Source organism: Macaca nemestrina, chromosome 19 (assembly GCF_043159975.1).
Source record: "Macaca nemestrina isolate mMacNem1 chromosome 19, mMacNem.hap1, whole genome shotgun sequence".
Lineage (NCBI taxonomy): Eukaryota > Metazoa > Chordata > Mammalia > Primates > Cercopithecidae > Macaca > Macaca nemestrina.
The window spans coordinates 8,098,819-8,116,214 of record NC_092143.1 but is presented as its reverse complement, the minus strand read 5'-3'; positions in this window follow the sequence as shown (position 1 = coordinate 8,116,214).

Sequence of the window (17,396 nt, the reverse complement as noted above, 5' to 3'; positions counted from 1 at the left end):
GACTATGGCATTTGGGATTTTGTCTTCAGGATCATAATTGGCTTTCTTTTTAATATTTCAGTGCTGGTAGAGCGGTATGTCTTCTCGTACGTTCTATCTTTCCTAATTGCCTGGCGATGATTAGTCTTCAAAATTTATGAAGCTTTCAACTATTTTTAATTATGTAATTCTCATTGAAATTTATTTAAATTTAGGAAAAATGCTTAAAATGCTTCATAATTGAAACAAAAATATTATCTATTTATGCATTTTTTTCACCCTGTGCACATTTTCACATGATTGTGTATGTTGCCCATTTGTTTTGCTTTCTTTTTATTTACACTGCAGTTATTATTGTGAATGGGATTTTTATTATTGACCTATGTTTATTATATATGAGAAGGTTATTGATTTAGGACATTATACTTGTAAATATGCTAATTACTGCATGTTTTCATGTTTATATTTTATTGATTTGTCATTTTAAAATACAGCCATGCCTCATTGTGCTTCATTTTATTGCACTTTGCCGAGAAGTGCATTTTTTACTAATTGAAGGTTTATGGCAACCCTGCATCCAGCATGTCTATTGGCAGCATTTTTCCAACAGCAGGTGCTCTCTCCATGTCTCAGTATCACATTTTGCTAATTATCAAAAGATTTTAATAATTTTACTATTATTTTATCTTTTATGCTGATCTGTGATCAATGATCACTGATATTACTATTGTAATTATTTTGGGACCTCATGAATCATGCCCACATAAGATGGCAAACTTCAGTGATAACTGTTGTGTGTTCTGACTGCTCCACAGACCAACCATTCTCCGTCTACCTCACCTCAAGCCTCCCTATTCCTTAAGACACAACAATATTCTAGTTAAGCCAATAAGTAACTCTACAATGGCCTCTATGTATTCGAATGAAAGGAAGCATGACTCTCACTTTAAATCAAATGCTAGAAATGATTCGGGAGGAAGGCATTTTGAAAGCCAAGATAGGCTGTAAGCTAGACCTCTTGCACCAAACAGCTAACCAAGTTGTGAATGCAAAGGAAAACTTCATGAAGAAAATGAAAAGTGCTACTCCAGTTAACGCACAAGGGAAAAACGCCTTATTGCTGATATTGAAAATTTTAATGGTCTGGTTAGAAAAATCAAACCAGACATAACATTCCTTCAAACCAATGCCTAATCCAGAGCAAGGCTCCTTTGAAGTCTATGAAGACTGAGAGAAGTCAGTAAGCTGTTGAATAAAAGTTTGCAGCTAGTAGTAGTTGGTTCATGAGGTTTAAGGAAAGAATGGCCAAGTACAAGGTGAAGCTACAAGTGCTGATATAGAAGCAGCAGCAAGGTATCCAGAAAAATCTAGCTAAGAGCATTGATGAGGGTGGCTCCATAAAACAACAGGTTTTCAACGTGGACCAAACAGCTTTCTCTTGGAAAAGACACCACTAAGACGTTCATAAATAGAATATAGAAGTGAATGGCTGGTTCAAAGCTTCAAAGGCCAGACTGACTCTTCTTAGGGGCTAAAGAAGCTGGTGATTTTAAATGGAAGCCAGTGCTCATTTACCATTTTAAAAATCAGAAGGCCTTGAAGCATTTTGCAAATCTTCTCTGCCTGTGCTCTATAAATGGAACAAAAAAGGCTAGATGATACCACATCTGTTTATAGCATGGTTTTCTGAATATTTTTAAGGCCATTGTTAAGACCTACTATTTAGGAAAAAAAAAAAAGATTATTTTGAATATATTACTACTCATTGACAATGCATCATGTCACCCAGGAGCCTTAATGGAAATATACAAGAAGATGACTCTTGCTTTAATGCGTGCAAAAACAACAACCATCCTGTAGCCCATGGATCAATGAGAAATTTCATCTTCCAAGTCTTATTATTTATGAAATACATTTTGTAAGGCTATAGCTGCAATTGATAGTGATCCCTCTGATGGGTCTTGGCAAAGCAAATTGAAAACCTTCTACAAAACACAGACAAGTGGCCAAGAAATATATGAAAACAATGCTCAACATCACTGATCATCAGAGAAATGCAAATCAAAACCACTGTGAGATACCATCTCATACTAGTTAGAATGGCTTTTATTCAAAAGTCAAAACATAGCAGATGTTGCCAAGGCTGCAGAGAAAATGGAATGCTTATACACTGTTGATGGGAATGTAAATTAGTTCAGTCACTGTGGAAAGCAGTTTGGAGGTTTCTCAAAGAGCTTAAAAAAGAACTACCATTCTGCCCAGTAATCCCATTGCTGAGTATATACCCAAGGAAAAACAAATCATCACACCAAAAAGACACATGAATACATATATTCACTGCAGTACTATTCACAATAGCAAAGACATGAACTCAACCTAGGATTGGTCATATACACTATGGAACACTATGCAGTCATAAAAATGAATGAAATCATGTTTTTTGCGGCAACATGGGTGCAGTGAAAGACCCACATCTTAAGGAAATTAATGCATAAAGAGAAAACCAAATACTGCGTCTTCTCACTTATAAATGGGAGCTAAATATTGGGTACACATGGACATAAAGATGGTGACAATAGACACCAGGAACTTCTTGAGGTGCAGGAGAGGAAGGGAGCCAGGGGTTGAAAAGCTACCGATTGAGTACTATGCCCATTACCTGGGTGATGAGGTCAATTTTACCCTATACCTCACAACACACAATACACCCATGTAACAAACCTGCACATCTACCCATTAAATCTAAACGAAAAGTTGGAATTTTTTTAAAAAATGAAAATCTACACCCTGAATCTAAACTACAGTAGAACATTTTTAAAAAGGAAAAATATATCCTTAAAGGAAAAAAAGGAGTTTACCATTCTCGATGCCATATCAACATGAATAGGAGTTTGGAAGAAGTTGATTCCAACCCTCATGTATGACTTTGAGAGGTCTAATATTTCAGTGGAGGAAGTAACTTCAGACGTGGTGGAAGTAGCAAGAAAACTGGAATTGAAAGTTGAGACACAAGATGTGCTGGAACTACTGAGTCTTACGATAAAGATTCGACAAATGAAATGTCGCTTCTTATGGATAAGCAAAGAAAGTGATTTCTTGAGAATAAGTCTACACCTGGTGAAGACACTGTAAACATTGTTGAAATTATAACCAAAAAATGATTATTACATAAACTTAGTTGATAAAGCAGTAGCAGGGTTTCAGAGGATTGACTACAATTTTGAAAGAAGACTTTTGTGGGTAAAGTGCTATCAAGCAGCATCACATGCTACAGAGGAAACTTTCATGAAAGGAAGAACCAAACAATGCAACAAACTTCACAGTTACCTTATGGTAAGATGTTGCCACAGCCACCCGAGCTTTCAGCAACCACCACCCTGACTAGTCAGCAACCACCAACATTGAGGCAAGACCCTCCACTAGCAAAAGGATTACGACTCTCTGGAGGCTCAGATGATTGTCAGCATTATTTAGCAATAAACAGTTTTTAATTAAGGCATGCAAATTGCTTTTAGACATAATGTTATTGCACACTTCAAAGACTGAAGTATAGTGTAAACAATACTTTTGTATGAACTGAAAAACCAAAAAAATACATGTGACTCACACAGTAAAGTTTTTTTGTTTTTGTGTTTTTTTGTTTTTGAGACAGAGTCTTGCTCTGTTGCCCAGGCTGGAGCACAATGGCATGATCTCAGCTCACTACAACCTCTGCCTCCTGGATTCAAGCAAGTCTCCTGCCTCAACCTACCAAGTAGCTGGGACTATAAGCATGCACCAGCATGCCTGGCCAATTTTTGTATTTTTAGTAGAGACATTGTTTTATCATGTTAGCCAGGCTGGTCTTGAACTCCTGACCTCAGATGATCTGCCTGCCTCAGCCTCCCAAAGTGCTGAGGTTACAGGTGTGAGCCACCGCCCCAGGGCACTGTAAAGTATTTTTAATTAAGGTACGTACATTGGTTTTCAAACCCAATTCTATTGCACACGATAGACTACAGGGTAGTGTAAACATGACTTTTATATGCACCGAGGAACCAAAAAGTTCTTGTGACTCTCTTTATTGCAATATTCGCTTCATTGTGTTCAAACCCACAACATTTCCAAGGTACTCCTGTATGTATCATATTTGTTTTTTGTCATTCATATGTCTACTTGAATTGGTGAGAAATTTCGTAACACCATTAAAGGTTTTACAAAGACCAGGAAATCTCCGTCTTCCTCCTGCTCCTGTATCTGCATGCTTCTCACGCCTCAACATTAAGCCTTCTGCACTTTGGCCTGCACTCCCAGCTTACTAAGAAAGTATTCCTCGATTCACATGTTAGTGGATTACTTTGTCAGAAAGACCTTTTTGGCATCAGTAAAAATTTTTATATATTTCTTATTTTGACCAGTTAACATTATAAAATACATTTAGTTAATTTGGTAGCTCCAAACCATTTCTATCATTCTTATCTTAAAAGAATAATTCCTGTTTGTTTGGGTGTATTATTCATGTGATGTTTTACTTGATTCTATGTGTTAATGTTTTATTTACAACTTTGTATCAATATTTATAAGTGAAATATTCTCTATGTGCTCTCCTTGCCAGCACAGCACTGCTTTATAAATATATTGAGAAGCTATCTTTTTCCTGTGTGCTGTTGAACTATGCAAACACCATGGGAGTTATCGATTTCACTTAATTTGCAAGAATTTACTCATAAAACCATCTGAGTATGGAGAGTTTTATGGGAGAAGCCGTTTGAAAGAGTTATTTTTATTTTTAACAGATCTCGATCTACTTATATTTTCTATATATCTTTGATCCGTTTTCCTTAAAATTTGTGACTTTTCATGCACTTATTAGGAAGCTAATATGTTGCTATCTATTCTTTATTCAAAAGTATTTATTTTGCTTTTTAAAAATCAATAATTTATTGAACACAAGTCAAGTGCCAGTCACTCTGCTGAATGCTGAGCACTGAGTGCTGACTAAGGAGAATAAGGTATGTGCCTTCGTGGCATGTACATTGTAGACCATCAAGAAACACCGGAAAAAGCAAATGCAGAGCAAAGGAAAGCCAGGAGCAGTGACAGAGAATCATTGCAGAATGCTCTATTGGGAAGGACACCCAGGGATACTTCTCCAATTAGGTGACATTTTACCCAACCACTAAGAATAAGTGAAGACAAACATCAAAGGGAAAGGAATAATATGTACATTTTCAATGAAAAAGTTTGAGATTTTTATTAATCAAAGAAAATTCTAATCAATCCGTAAAGAGTCTTGAGTGACAAGGACAATGTGAACAGCTCATCAATCAAGGGCCTCTGTTATTTGACTACCTCTTTTACATGTTAGCACACCAGGTTTCCTTAACCTCCAATTCCCACATTCACACCTTTTAAACAAGACATTATTCATTCCTACTCCAGTTCCAGAGTTAAAGTATGTATTCAATCATTTAGCTCCATCTTACTGTCCTTCAGCTTTCCTCTGAATACCCCAAGTATGATAAGTTTTAAACCATACTGGTTATAGCAGACCAAGTACTGCACTACCTTTCTCACTTTTATTCAACTTATGTTTCTCATGAGGAGACAGGATGAAGTCTTAGGAAGCATACATAGGGTGGCAATATACTGTTAGATGCACAGTGATACATGTCTCCACTGATGATCTTACAGCTTAACTCATCATGCCAGTGCCCCCGCTGCTATTCTACTTCATTACCTGGCCAGGCAAATAGTTCAAAATAGACATTGAAAACTGAAGCACGACTTGTTTTAGAACACCTAATTTTCTTGTAAATTTCTACAACATCTATCAAATTCAATGCCTTTAGTAGTAAGAATTGCCAAAGAAGATTACTTTTTCATTGAGGCTTTTTCTTAAAATACAAATTTCTAGATGCCATGTTTTTTTTCCCTTCTTATGATTAATTTATATACATTGGGGATCTTTATGGTAGGGATTCTGTAGGTTTTTACATTATTTGAAATCCTTCAAACTCTTTTTGTACTGATTTTGTCTCTATGGGTTTGTTCAATTTTCTGCTTTTTCTTCAGTGCTATTACATTTGAGACATGTTGAAAGAGCTGTGTGTGTGTGTGTGTGTGTGTGTGTGTATTGAATGTAGCATCAGTGAGAAAAGAAGGGCCTTAAGACCACTTTTAGAAACGTGAACGCTTTTCTATAGAAAATAGATTCACAACCAACTTAGGACACACTAAACCATTATCCTTTGTATTGTTCTTGGAGCTCAAGACAAATTATACTTAGTGTGACTGTAAATGTTATTCCTCCTGATAAGCAATAATTTATTAATAAACCCAACAGGATTTTACCATCACAGGTGACTACACTAATGAGTCAGGTAGATAGTCATTAAATGTGAACACATTTTCCCACTTCTAACGAAATAGAAAGAGCAAGTGAACACCAATGTAGCAATCACTGGGAAAAAGCACTGCCTTTATAAGCCTTTGATGTCAATTATGAAATACAAAAAAGGAGCAGGTGCAAAGAGTTACTTTGCCCAGTTATTCATGCATATCCAGTGCTATTCACACTTCCATTTACTCGATGGAGTTGTTGATTATTGCTTTCTTGCTTGGATGGAAGGAACACGACAATCTCAGAACAGTGTCCTGGGAGCAGAGACTGAGACTAACAGCAGGTGGAGGCGGCCAACTCCTGTCACATTGGATGTCATCAGTGCCAAAAATTTTAACAAAGAATTATTTCTGACTAATTTATTTTCTAGAGAGACTCTTTTATTAATTATCTTTTCTCTGTCTTGCAATGAAGTGCAAGTGTTTGAAGATGGCCTTGAGAAGTGTTTGCAGTTAATTAAAGTATACTTTATTCCAGAGTGGTTTTTTCTACCTGCTTGAGGCCAGATGTCATGCGAGGAGCTGTGTTCCAGATTCAAAATCATCAGTGTCTGTCTTCCCCATTTACGTAAGTAATAAGAAGAGCTTTTTTCTTTAATAAAGCATGGTTAAAGATACATTGTTACATTTACAGTTTGAGAAATTTTAAAATATTTTTGTCTGAGGTAGGAAAGTGTTTATGAAGTAGACAGGTACTTTTAAAAGTAGAACTGTATTTATAATAAAAGTGTGTGTTTGTTTATAATAAAAGCCATCTTCTTTGAAAACTTAATTTTATTTTTGTTGAGGTTAATTCTCCCTATTAACTTCTTTGTCCCTAAAAAGGATATGCTTATCATATTTGTACCTTACATTTTGTTCTATGGGAAAAGTCTATTAAGTGGAGCCAAGTATATCTGCACAACAAATGTAGTTATGTGATATGTAACTCTCCTACATATGGTAATTCTCTATCAAAATAAATTTGAATTCAGGCAATTAAATATTTTTTAGTCTTCATTACTCACTGAAAAGTACATTCACATTTTGCCATTATTTCTCACCTTTTCTCTTTATACTTTTCACTGTGTTCTTCGACATAGGGACGCTGAACTTGATAGAGATTGGAGGAAGATTTCTAAAGCTGTCATTCAGAGAGATGATGAATATACTCTTGAGTGACCGAATGCGGCTCACTTTGGTTCGGAGCTACTTTACAATCTACCTGTATCATAAATGGAGGGCTTTGTGATGACATATAAAAGATTGCCTTAACAAGGTTCACTTGGAATAATTTACTCAAGAGATAGCGGGAGCTCAAAGCAGGCCCTTGGCTTCTGGGAAAGGAGACAGTCGAGAAGGGATGTTGAGACGGTCTGATAGACAGACTGAGCAAGTGGTTTATGATAATTATTTTCTCAGTGTTGGGTGACAGAGTGGATAAAAATGACACTTAGGAAATGTTAGACAAGTGGGAAATGTCCGTTGCAGGGATGGTGCGGAGAAGATGAGACAATTTTAAAACAGCGGATTCATTTTGGAACATACTTTTTCTATATCGTAAGACAACCAAAGATGTCTAACAGGAATTTACATTGCATATAACTTTGCTATTTTTTTTTCTCAGCTATTTTTCAGATTTTCTCCTTCTCCCTGCTCCTCTGAAAATGTCATCAGGAACCCCTGCTGATGGTCCTAGGAGAAAAGCCATGTGTAGTCCAAGTCCCTGCTCTTCTCAAGGGGCTGCATCACAGCTCTCTCGCAAGGGCTGGTGCTTCTGCAGTCTGTGCTCTGAAATGCCCTGTCCAGATGTTGGGGGTCATGTGTAGGCACCAGGGCTAGGCATTGAGAACAGCCGCCTGGCCACCCTGTCCCCCATGGCAGCCTAGTCAGCATCCTCCAACAAGTACCTGACCTTCTAGTCTACAGAATCTGTGACTATGGGGCCCTCTTGTCACGTGTGTAGTGACAAGTGCTATCTCTATTCAGGGACCACAGTGTCCTCCCTTTCGTCCTCCCACACAACTTCTTCTACCTTCTTGTGCCAAGCTGGATATGTTAATTAGCAGTTGATGGAGTTTGAGAGTCCCTTTTCTTTTCCAGAACAAAGCCTACGTTTCAAACTTTACTACTATTATTTATTAAGATTCAAGAAAATTATTTGTGAAATTTTAAGCTGATCACTGAATTTTACATGGGTTCCAGGGGATGATAACTCATTGTCCGAGAAAAAGATTCTTGGAGGTAAGTGCTGCTGAAGAACATGTTTAAATGAGAAAATAAAAGTATAGATATGAAATACATCTAATCACCACCCTTATTTTATACCAAGAAATATAGAATACATTGTCTGCCTTAAGGTCTTTAAACTGCATTTGGGTTGATAAGACTTAAAAAAAATAAATAAAAAAATCTGGATGGATGAGAGCACAAGCCACTTCTTGCAGATGATACGATACAGCTGCAGACAATGAAGCTGTGCTACAGAAATTCAGGAAGGAGATTGCATTTCATATTTCTGCTGTAACAAATTAGCACAACTGTAGTGGCTAAAACAAAATGAATTTGTTATCTTACAATTCTGGAGGTCAGAAATGTGAAATCAGTTTTATTGGACTAATGTCAGGGTGTTGGCAGGGCTGATTCCCTCAGGAAGCTCTAGGGAAAAATTCATTCTCTGGCCTTTTTCTAGCATCTAGAGGTTACCCACATTCTTTGGCTCATGCTCTCATCCTACACCTTCAAAATCAGAATCATAGCAAAACTCTCTGTTCTCACCTCCGTTTCCATCCTAACATCTTCTCTTTCCAACTCTGCTTCTTCTGCCTTCTTTGCATAAAGACACTTATGATAACAACAGACCCACACAAATAATCCGGGGTAATCTCACTACCTCAAAATTATTCATTTAATCACGTCTGCAAAGTCCCGTTTATCCTGTAGATAACATATTCGTAGGTTCCAGGACACAGCTAGCTTTAGGTGGAGGGAGCATTATTCACCAAAGTCCAGATTCATGTACATTTTTAATATTTGTAAAAACACTTATCTTTCTTGCCAACTAGTAATATTTACTTTTACTATAAGATATTGATCAGATAAAGATATTAAAGACTGATGTGCTCATAACACAGTTAAATAAAATTGCAATGTTTGACATTAAAATTTGCCCAAGATAACTTTCAGGAAAATAGAATCATCCTATTTATATTTTTGGCTCATTTATCTATTCTATTTGAAATTTGATTTGTGATCAGTAGGTGCTCTCTGCATTTTGAATTCTAATCCATAGTTTGTCATGTTGGTTGCAAATAACTTTCCCCACTCTGGTCTGACTTTTATTTTATTTATAGTATCTTTTTGTACAGCATATTTTAAAAACCGCAATATGGTAGACATCTTATGATTGTCACCCCCTCCTTAAATTTTAATAACTTATTTCAATATCTGAAACTTCACTTTTGGCTGGCACAGTGCTAGGGATTTCAAGCACATTATCCCTGTTTATCACTGTAGAAACTACATGGAGCGTATCCTATCTTCAGATGCGTCTCTGAATCACGCAGTGGTTAGATACTTTGCACAAGATCACAGAGGTTGGAAGTCAAGCAGTTATGAATTAATGCAGAATTAAGAAAATTAATGGCTTACTAAGATGACTTCAGTTTATTAACTTTCTCATAATGAGAAGTCCATTGGAAGTCAGCTACAGCTGTATGAATCCACATAGGACCAAGAACACAATGTCCCTTGTCTTTCCACTCTCAGCCTTGGGGTGGGGTTCAAACCTTCATGACTTAAGCAGGGCAGCTGCCCCTCCACCAGCCTGTGCATGGGAACAAGACCTTTGAGTCAGCTTCTCCCTGAGTCAGTAAATTTTCCCCAAATTCTTAAGCATTAGTAAATTATTTCCTTACGCCTTTCATTGTTACCTTCATTGGGAAGGAAAGTTTGTTTTTATTGTTGCAGTTATTGCTGTTGGTTGTTTTATTTTTAAACTGGTACTTCACTGTTCCAGGTAACAGAAGTTTACTAATACAAAGGAGGATATGGAACATGCAACTGCCTGAAAATCAATCCCAGATTTTCACAAATACAGACATTTGTTCCCTTACACTGTAAAGCTGAAGAGTTGATAAACCCCCTTTAATTTAAAACTTAGAAAATATTCATTGTCAAATTGATCTGAGTTGTAAGTTTACATTTTCTCACACCTATGTAGTTTTGCACTTATTTCCAAATTTCTTTCAGTTAATTTGCTTTTCCCAGTCATTTAATAAAATTGCTTCCAACCGCACTACCTCTGCGTGTAATTAATATAAAAAATGAAGTTTGAAAAGTTAAATAAATTGAAATAAATTCAATACATTAAAGTCACTTTAACTCACCTTCATAGCCACAAAGCTTGTCTAGAGCTGTAAACAATTAAAAATCGCCTCTCACCACTCTATCATCTGTTCAGGAACTTACAGGTCAGGGTATCCTTTTGTTCTTTACATAAAAATATCAGATTCCTTAGGGGTTCATTACTGTCCCATCTTTTCCCCTAGGTAATCTCCTATGAATACATTCCCACAATTATATTCTATGAATATGCTAATAGAATACCAATTTATCTGAAGCCTCTTCCTTTAACATTCATGAGTCGTACTTCCACCACCTCACTGATACGAACATTCAGGTGTTTTATACGCTTACCCGATTTGTGAGGTCCAACTCTGAAATCCTGATGATACACCCCAAATGATGCTTCTGGTTTTCACGCACATTTTTTTCTCAAGTAAATATCCAGGTATGTTTACTGACACCTCCCTCTCCCTCAACTGTCACATTTAATTCATCACCACCTTCATTTAATCCAGTCTACTGGGCAATAACTTGAGGCTCAATGGCAAGACTGGTAAGGTTCCATACACTTGTGCTTCTTTCAAAAGCTTTGTAAACTTTGCATTTCAGATACTGAGTTGTAGAGGCTTTAGCATATAGACACACACGTGCCCACAGATCTGCATGTGCACATGAGCACACTCAAGCAGGGACCTTAAGAATTCTTCAAACTTTCCATGAGAACCGCTGCCTTTGTGCTAAGGCCCACCTCATCTTTGCCAAACATGCTACAAAGTGGCTCTCACCCGAGCAGTGGCTCTGTGCAAAGCCAGTGCAGTCAGGAGCCTCAGACTCCTAAGGTCAGTGATTCCCAACCCAAAGCATGGGGAGAAGTTAGTACACTTCTCTGAGGTTCATCCCTTGTTACCAAAACATCAGGGATTTGGTCTGGGCCCTTCTGCTTCCCACACAGAAAACCAATAACTGAGACAACCATTATTGCCAAGAAAGAAGGCTTTAATCGGGTGCTGTAGCCAAGTAGATGGGAGATTATCATGAAATCCATTTCCCTGATAGACTAAAATTAGGGATTTATATAGCAGAAAAAAACTACATGCAGGAAAACAGAAATTAGGAAGAGGTAAGGAGAAGGAGTTAGTCAACAGGAAGCAGATGATCACGTTGGCAGTCCTGATGGGTGAAGGTTCTGAATTCTCGTTGTCCAAAGGCAGTGATCTGGTGAGTTTCAGCTCCTTGATATTATCTGGGAGGACTTCTGGCTGGTAACTGATCTGAGAAAATAACTCAGATAAGACAAACATAACTTTTAAAACTAGAAGGATTAATTCCTATGCTTATCCAAAAGACACTATAAACATCAGTTTTATGGGAAAATTGGGTCAACTTTGCCCTCACCAAAGGCCTATCATGCTTGTGACCTCAGCAGCTATATGGTGTTTTATAGAGATGAGTCTGATCTGTTGTGTGGCTTTTCTAGTTCTACTTGTGGGTGCCGGTGGATCCCAGGCTACTCCTTCTTCTCTTGGAGAGGAAGAACAGCCTCATTATAAAAATATTAACTTATACTTTCTTCTGTGAATCTATTTTTAGTGTTTATGCTACACCTCAATATTATTTGAATAGATGATATAAATTAAGATTTTATGTCATAATTTAAAGGGTAAATTTTTCTAAAAATAAATACTAAAGTTTTTATCTTTTACAAAAAAAAGTCACTATAAATACATTTAAAACTAGTGTATTTAAAAATATAATGAATGACTACTAATGTTAAAGTGTTTTCAATACATCAGTTTTTTCTCAGGAGATATCGGAATCCTTTTTATTTTTTTTCAGTAAATTATATGTCATACCAAGAATATTGATATATAACGTCATGCAGCATATCTCAGTGGCTCAAGGAAAGGATTTAAATGAGATAGAATTTATTTTTGTCTTTTAAAGTGCCAATTAGTAGATATATACATAAATCTGTGAAAATAGATTTTCAAAGTCTAACATGACTTATATGTTTATGAAGTAATATAAATCTGAACTGGTACTTAAATTTAAATTTCTCATATAATGCTAAACAGAATATGCATTCTTTTCTAGCTTCTCAAGAATTAGGAGAATTTTGCTTAAATTACCTTTCTCTCACACAAGATCAATAAACTTTAACGTTAACTTCTGCGACATAAGCTTGGAAATTATAAGAAACTCATCACAAAGTTGTAAAAATTACAAGAAATAAAACCTTAAAAACTTCAAACACAGTACACTGTAGTAGGTCAATAAATGTTTCTGTTCATATTGATATGACCAAAAAGGGAGAGGAAGAAGATAGCAATATCCTTGTGATGTGCTTAACTGAAGAAGCCTAAAAGTATGTCAGGGGAGCAAAGAGAAAAAGAAATGAAACACACACACACACACTCATGCAAACCACTGCGTGTTACCCTTTATTGCATTGCTATAAAGGAATAACCAGAGGCTGGGTGATTTATAAATAAAAGAATTTTATTTGGCTCAAGGTTCTGCAAGTTGTACAAGCATGGCACCAGCATCTACTCAGCTTCTGGTGGGGCCTCAGGAAGCTTTCAGTCATGGTAGAAGGGAAGGGGAGCTGGTGTGTCATGTGGCGAGAGAGGGAAAAAGTGAGAGAGGGAACAAGTGAGAGAGGGAAGGAGGTACCAGGCTCTATTTAGCAACCAGCTCTCAAGAGAACTCAGAGCAAGAACTCACTCATCACCGTGGGGAGGGCACCAAAACCTTCATGAGCCAAAGGCTTCCCTCCAGATCCCTTTCAACATTGGGGGTCACATTTCACCATGAGATTTGGAGGGGACAAATATCCAACCCGTATCATGCGCACACACACAATATGTTACATTTTATTACTAGGCTTCCCAGTCCTAACCCGCGAGCTCATTTCCAGAAATCACCTTGAAAATTGCTCTTTTACCAACTAAATCAATTATTGACAATTAATTATATTTGTAAAAAAAAAAAAAAAGGCACGATGAAGGTAGACATTTCTCAGTTACACTAAAATATCTATGAGTTAAAATGTAATTTAAACTTAAGTAAAATCTAGAATTCATGGGAAAATGGTGGTTTTTTTCGAAGGGGAAGGAGCTAAAGGGAAAACTATGTTTTTTATATAAATATAGGTATCCCTTTATAAAATTTAATTCCTTAGACTGTATTTTGTGTTACCATGTATTTTTGTTAATATTACAATTTTGAAATTTCTTTCAGGACTTAAATGTCATGTCTCGCTCTAGAGAGACGTAAATGTCATCACACTCTATTGAAAAGTGAGTTCACATAACATGTAAAAATTAACATACAGCAGAGCTGTTTTATTTTATGTTGCTGGCATAACAAATATACAGTTTATTTTCTTTCCCATTGTTTATTTAAAATATTTAGTCAGTTATGCTCTTACGAATGCTACAGCTCATTTCATTTTTGGACGCTTTGAAATCACATAATAACTGGTACTTGGATTTCACCTTACCACTAAAGCAAAAGATGGCCCAGAACTGGCCCTTTCCAGAGACAGTGGTGTTCCCAGACACCTTCTGTCAAATATATTACCTTCCAATCCATGACGAAGGAGAGAGAATGGCAAAGACAGTAATATTGGGAGAGACAGAATATATTAGTCTTGATCTTGAACATACCAGAGAGATACCTTTTCATCAGCTCGTGGGCAGGTAGATAGCCCAAGCTCATTCTATGGTACACTCTCACCGTACTACACATCAGAATTCTAAAGTACATAAAAGTTCATGCCATACAGAGGGAGAAAGCCTACATTGTCCTCATTTCTTTTTTTTTTTTTTTTTTGAGACGGAGTCTGGCTCTGTCGCCCGGGCTGGAGTGCAGTGGCCGGATCTCAGCTCACTGCAAGCTCCGCCCCCCGGGTTCCCGCCATTCTCCTGCCTCAGCCTCCCGAGTAGCTGGGACTACAGGCGCCCGCCACCTCGCCCGGCTAGTTTTTTGTATTTTTTAGTAGAGACGGGGTTTCACTGTGTTCGCCAGGAAGGTCTCGATCTCCTGACCTAGTGATCCGCCCGTCTCGGCCTCCCAAAGTGCTGGGATTACAGGCTTGAGCCACCGCGCCCGGCCCTGTCCTCATTTCTTTTAATCCCATCTTTCCCAGGGGATTTTAGTTGACTCGAAGGCCTAGAGTCATGTTCACTCACCGATGTATTCTGATTCAACAATAACAAGAGGTGGGGCAGCCCTGGAGCAGATATTTGACCATTAATTCTATTATCTCAGAAAAATTTTGGCTATTTTTAAAATTGCCAACATGTTGCTTTCTCAAGAGGGAAAGAATCATCAGAAATGTATCTTTTTATCATCTTTCTGTACTTTTTATGTACTCTTGTAAATGTATTACAGGAAATAAGAATAGCTTCACTGCTGATTACAACAGGAATGTGTAATGTTACCACTTTCTCCATTTTTCTGTTGACATGCTAACAGAGTGGTTTTGTGAATAAAGGCAAGAGAAAGTGCAGGTAGACTGTCTTGGGAGCTACAGGATTAATACATGGTACTTGCCAGTCCCCTTCACTCTGTGAGCTAAAAGCATCTTGTGTTCTTCCCATTACAGAACTGGGTTAAAAGATACTCTCCTGACAAAGTCAAGGAGGTATATAAAACCTCACTGTTCATATAAAATAACTTCCTCTACATTATTCACATTTTTCTTAACAATACTAAATAAATATGAACCTTTAAACATGGCGGATGGTATTATACTTCTTCACCTTTTAAATATTTAATTTTGTTCCATCTACAACACTCCTGAGGATCCATTATTAATGAAAATTGCAGCCAAAAATTTCTTAGAAATTATTCTATAATATCTCCGTAACATTTTGCTGATATTAGGATTAAGTCATAACACACATTTTTATGAGAAATTTATTTTGTGAGAACAGTTTTTTTTTTTAATGCTGTTCCATAATCATTTTAGGGTGATATTTTTCAAGACACAGACTTTCTGAAACTCAGCAATCTACGAGATGTCTATTCAGACAACCAGAACACAGTGAAAATAATAAGGGACACTCGTCTCTTCTTTGCAGAAAACTGGCAAAGGCGAAAGGCAGCCAATGCAGAAGAGCATTGAATTCTCAACGCCCTTGGGTGTTTTCAGAAATCCAGACAAGAATCTGTTGAAGAACTACCTGGTAAGAATTCACTGCAGAACCTGAACAGTTGCTCTGAGTATAGGTACAATTTACTTCTGTGGGTTGTAGGACCCTGACAGACAGAGGCGAGCCAGCCCAAGATTTCAGTCACTGTTGCTGCTAAGGACAGCCTACTACGGGGCTGTCCTAAAAAATAACTCTGTGTAGATTTCAGGACCTGCAACCTTTCATTGTAGAATTTTTCTAGGTAGTTTGTAGATTTTAGTAAGCTTCCGAGAGGAACAGCACTCTCAAGAGTACACTCACAACAGCAAGAATGTTCTGTCTTTGAAAAATAATAATCTCAGGAAACTCAGAAATTTCAAATTTTGCTACTCAAGCTTGCAGTAGCTTTTGTCCTTGGTCACTTTCTGTCACTAATTACCAAGGCTTATGAGAGAGGAGGCAGGTAGAGGCCGGTTAGGCAGATAGAGAGGGAGGGTCTGGGAAGAGACAATGCTTGCAAGACCGCACTGCATTGCCCCTGTTATGTAGCATGCCCCAGCATGCTAAGTTGGAACGCATTTCTATACAACGTTAATAAGCAGTTTTACATTTCTAACCAGATATAACTTGTTTTGCAGCTAGCAGGAGGAAATGTGGCTAAGAACTTCTTTTTATACCACGATGTCTGCTCAAAAGAGACTTTCCAGTCACCCACCCAGGTGCAGACAAGGATGGAGGGTGTCCTAAAATTACCCTGAACTCATTACAATGCCATTAGCATTGTGGTTTTAGCTACCCCCCATGGTTTTTGCTTAGGCACTCATGGGTAACCAAGATGAAGTCACTATGGACAACCCCAGGCATGCACAGTTGCAACGCCAAGGAGGGGAATTTTATCCTCCAATTAAGGCAGAACCTACAGAAGACCTCCTTGTTTCTGCCACATAAAAGACCCAGAATTCAGCCCCATGTTTGGCAACCCTGTTTGGGTCCCTCTCACTGCTGGGAGCTTTTCTGTCACTTGGTAAATCCTACTCTGCCTTACTCACTCTCTGGTGTCTGCATGCCTTATTTTTCTTGGTTGTAGGACAAGAACTCAGACCTCACTAAACTAAGTAGTAAGGAGACTGCAACACTTACATTTAACACAATGTCTTAGTTCACTGTTACCAAACTCCAAGTATATTTGAAGGACATTTTTTTTCAAATGTATTTGTGTTTTCGTTTGGCTTAAGTTTTCTTGCTGTTGTAGTTCTCAATTCTTACAACATTTTAATAAATATTTGTTTTCCTAAAACATTAAGAACTTAGCTCAATGTTTATAATGATATATGGTTAATCTTTCTGTATATCTGGGTATTTTATAAAGATTCTATTTATAACCTTAACATATTTGGGCACTTATCACATTACTATAGCAGCATGCTAAGTTGGAACCTTTCTATACAGTGTTAATAAGCAGTTTCGCATTTCTAACCAGATATAACTTGAATCTGAAACACTTGGGTTGATTTATTTATTTTGTACTAGAAAATTAGTCTATTACTTGTTGTACTATATTTGTGTATTATA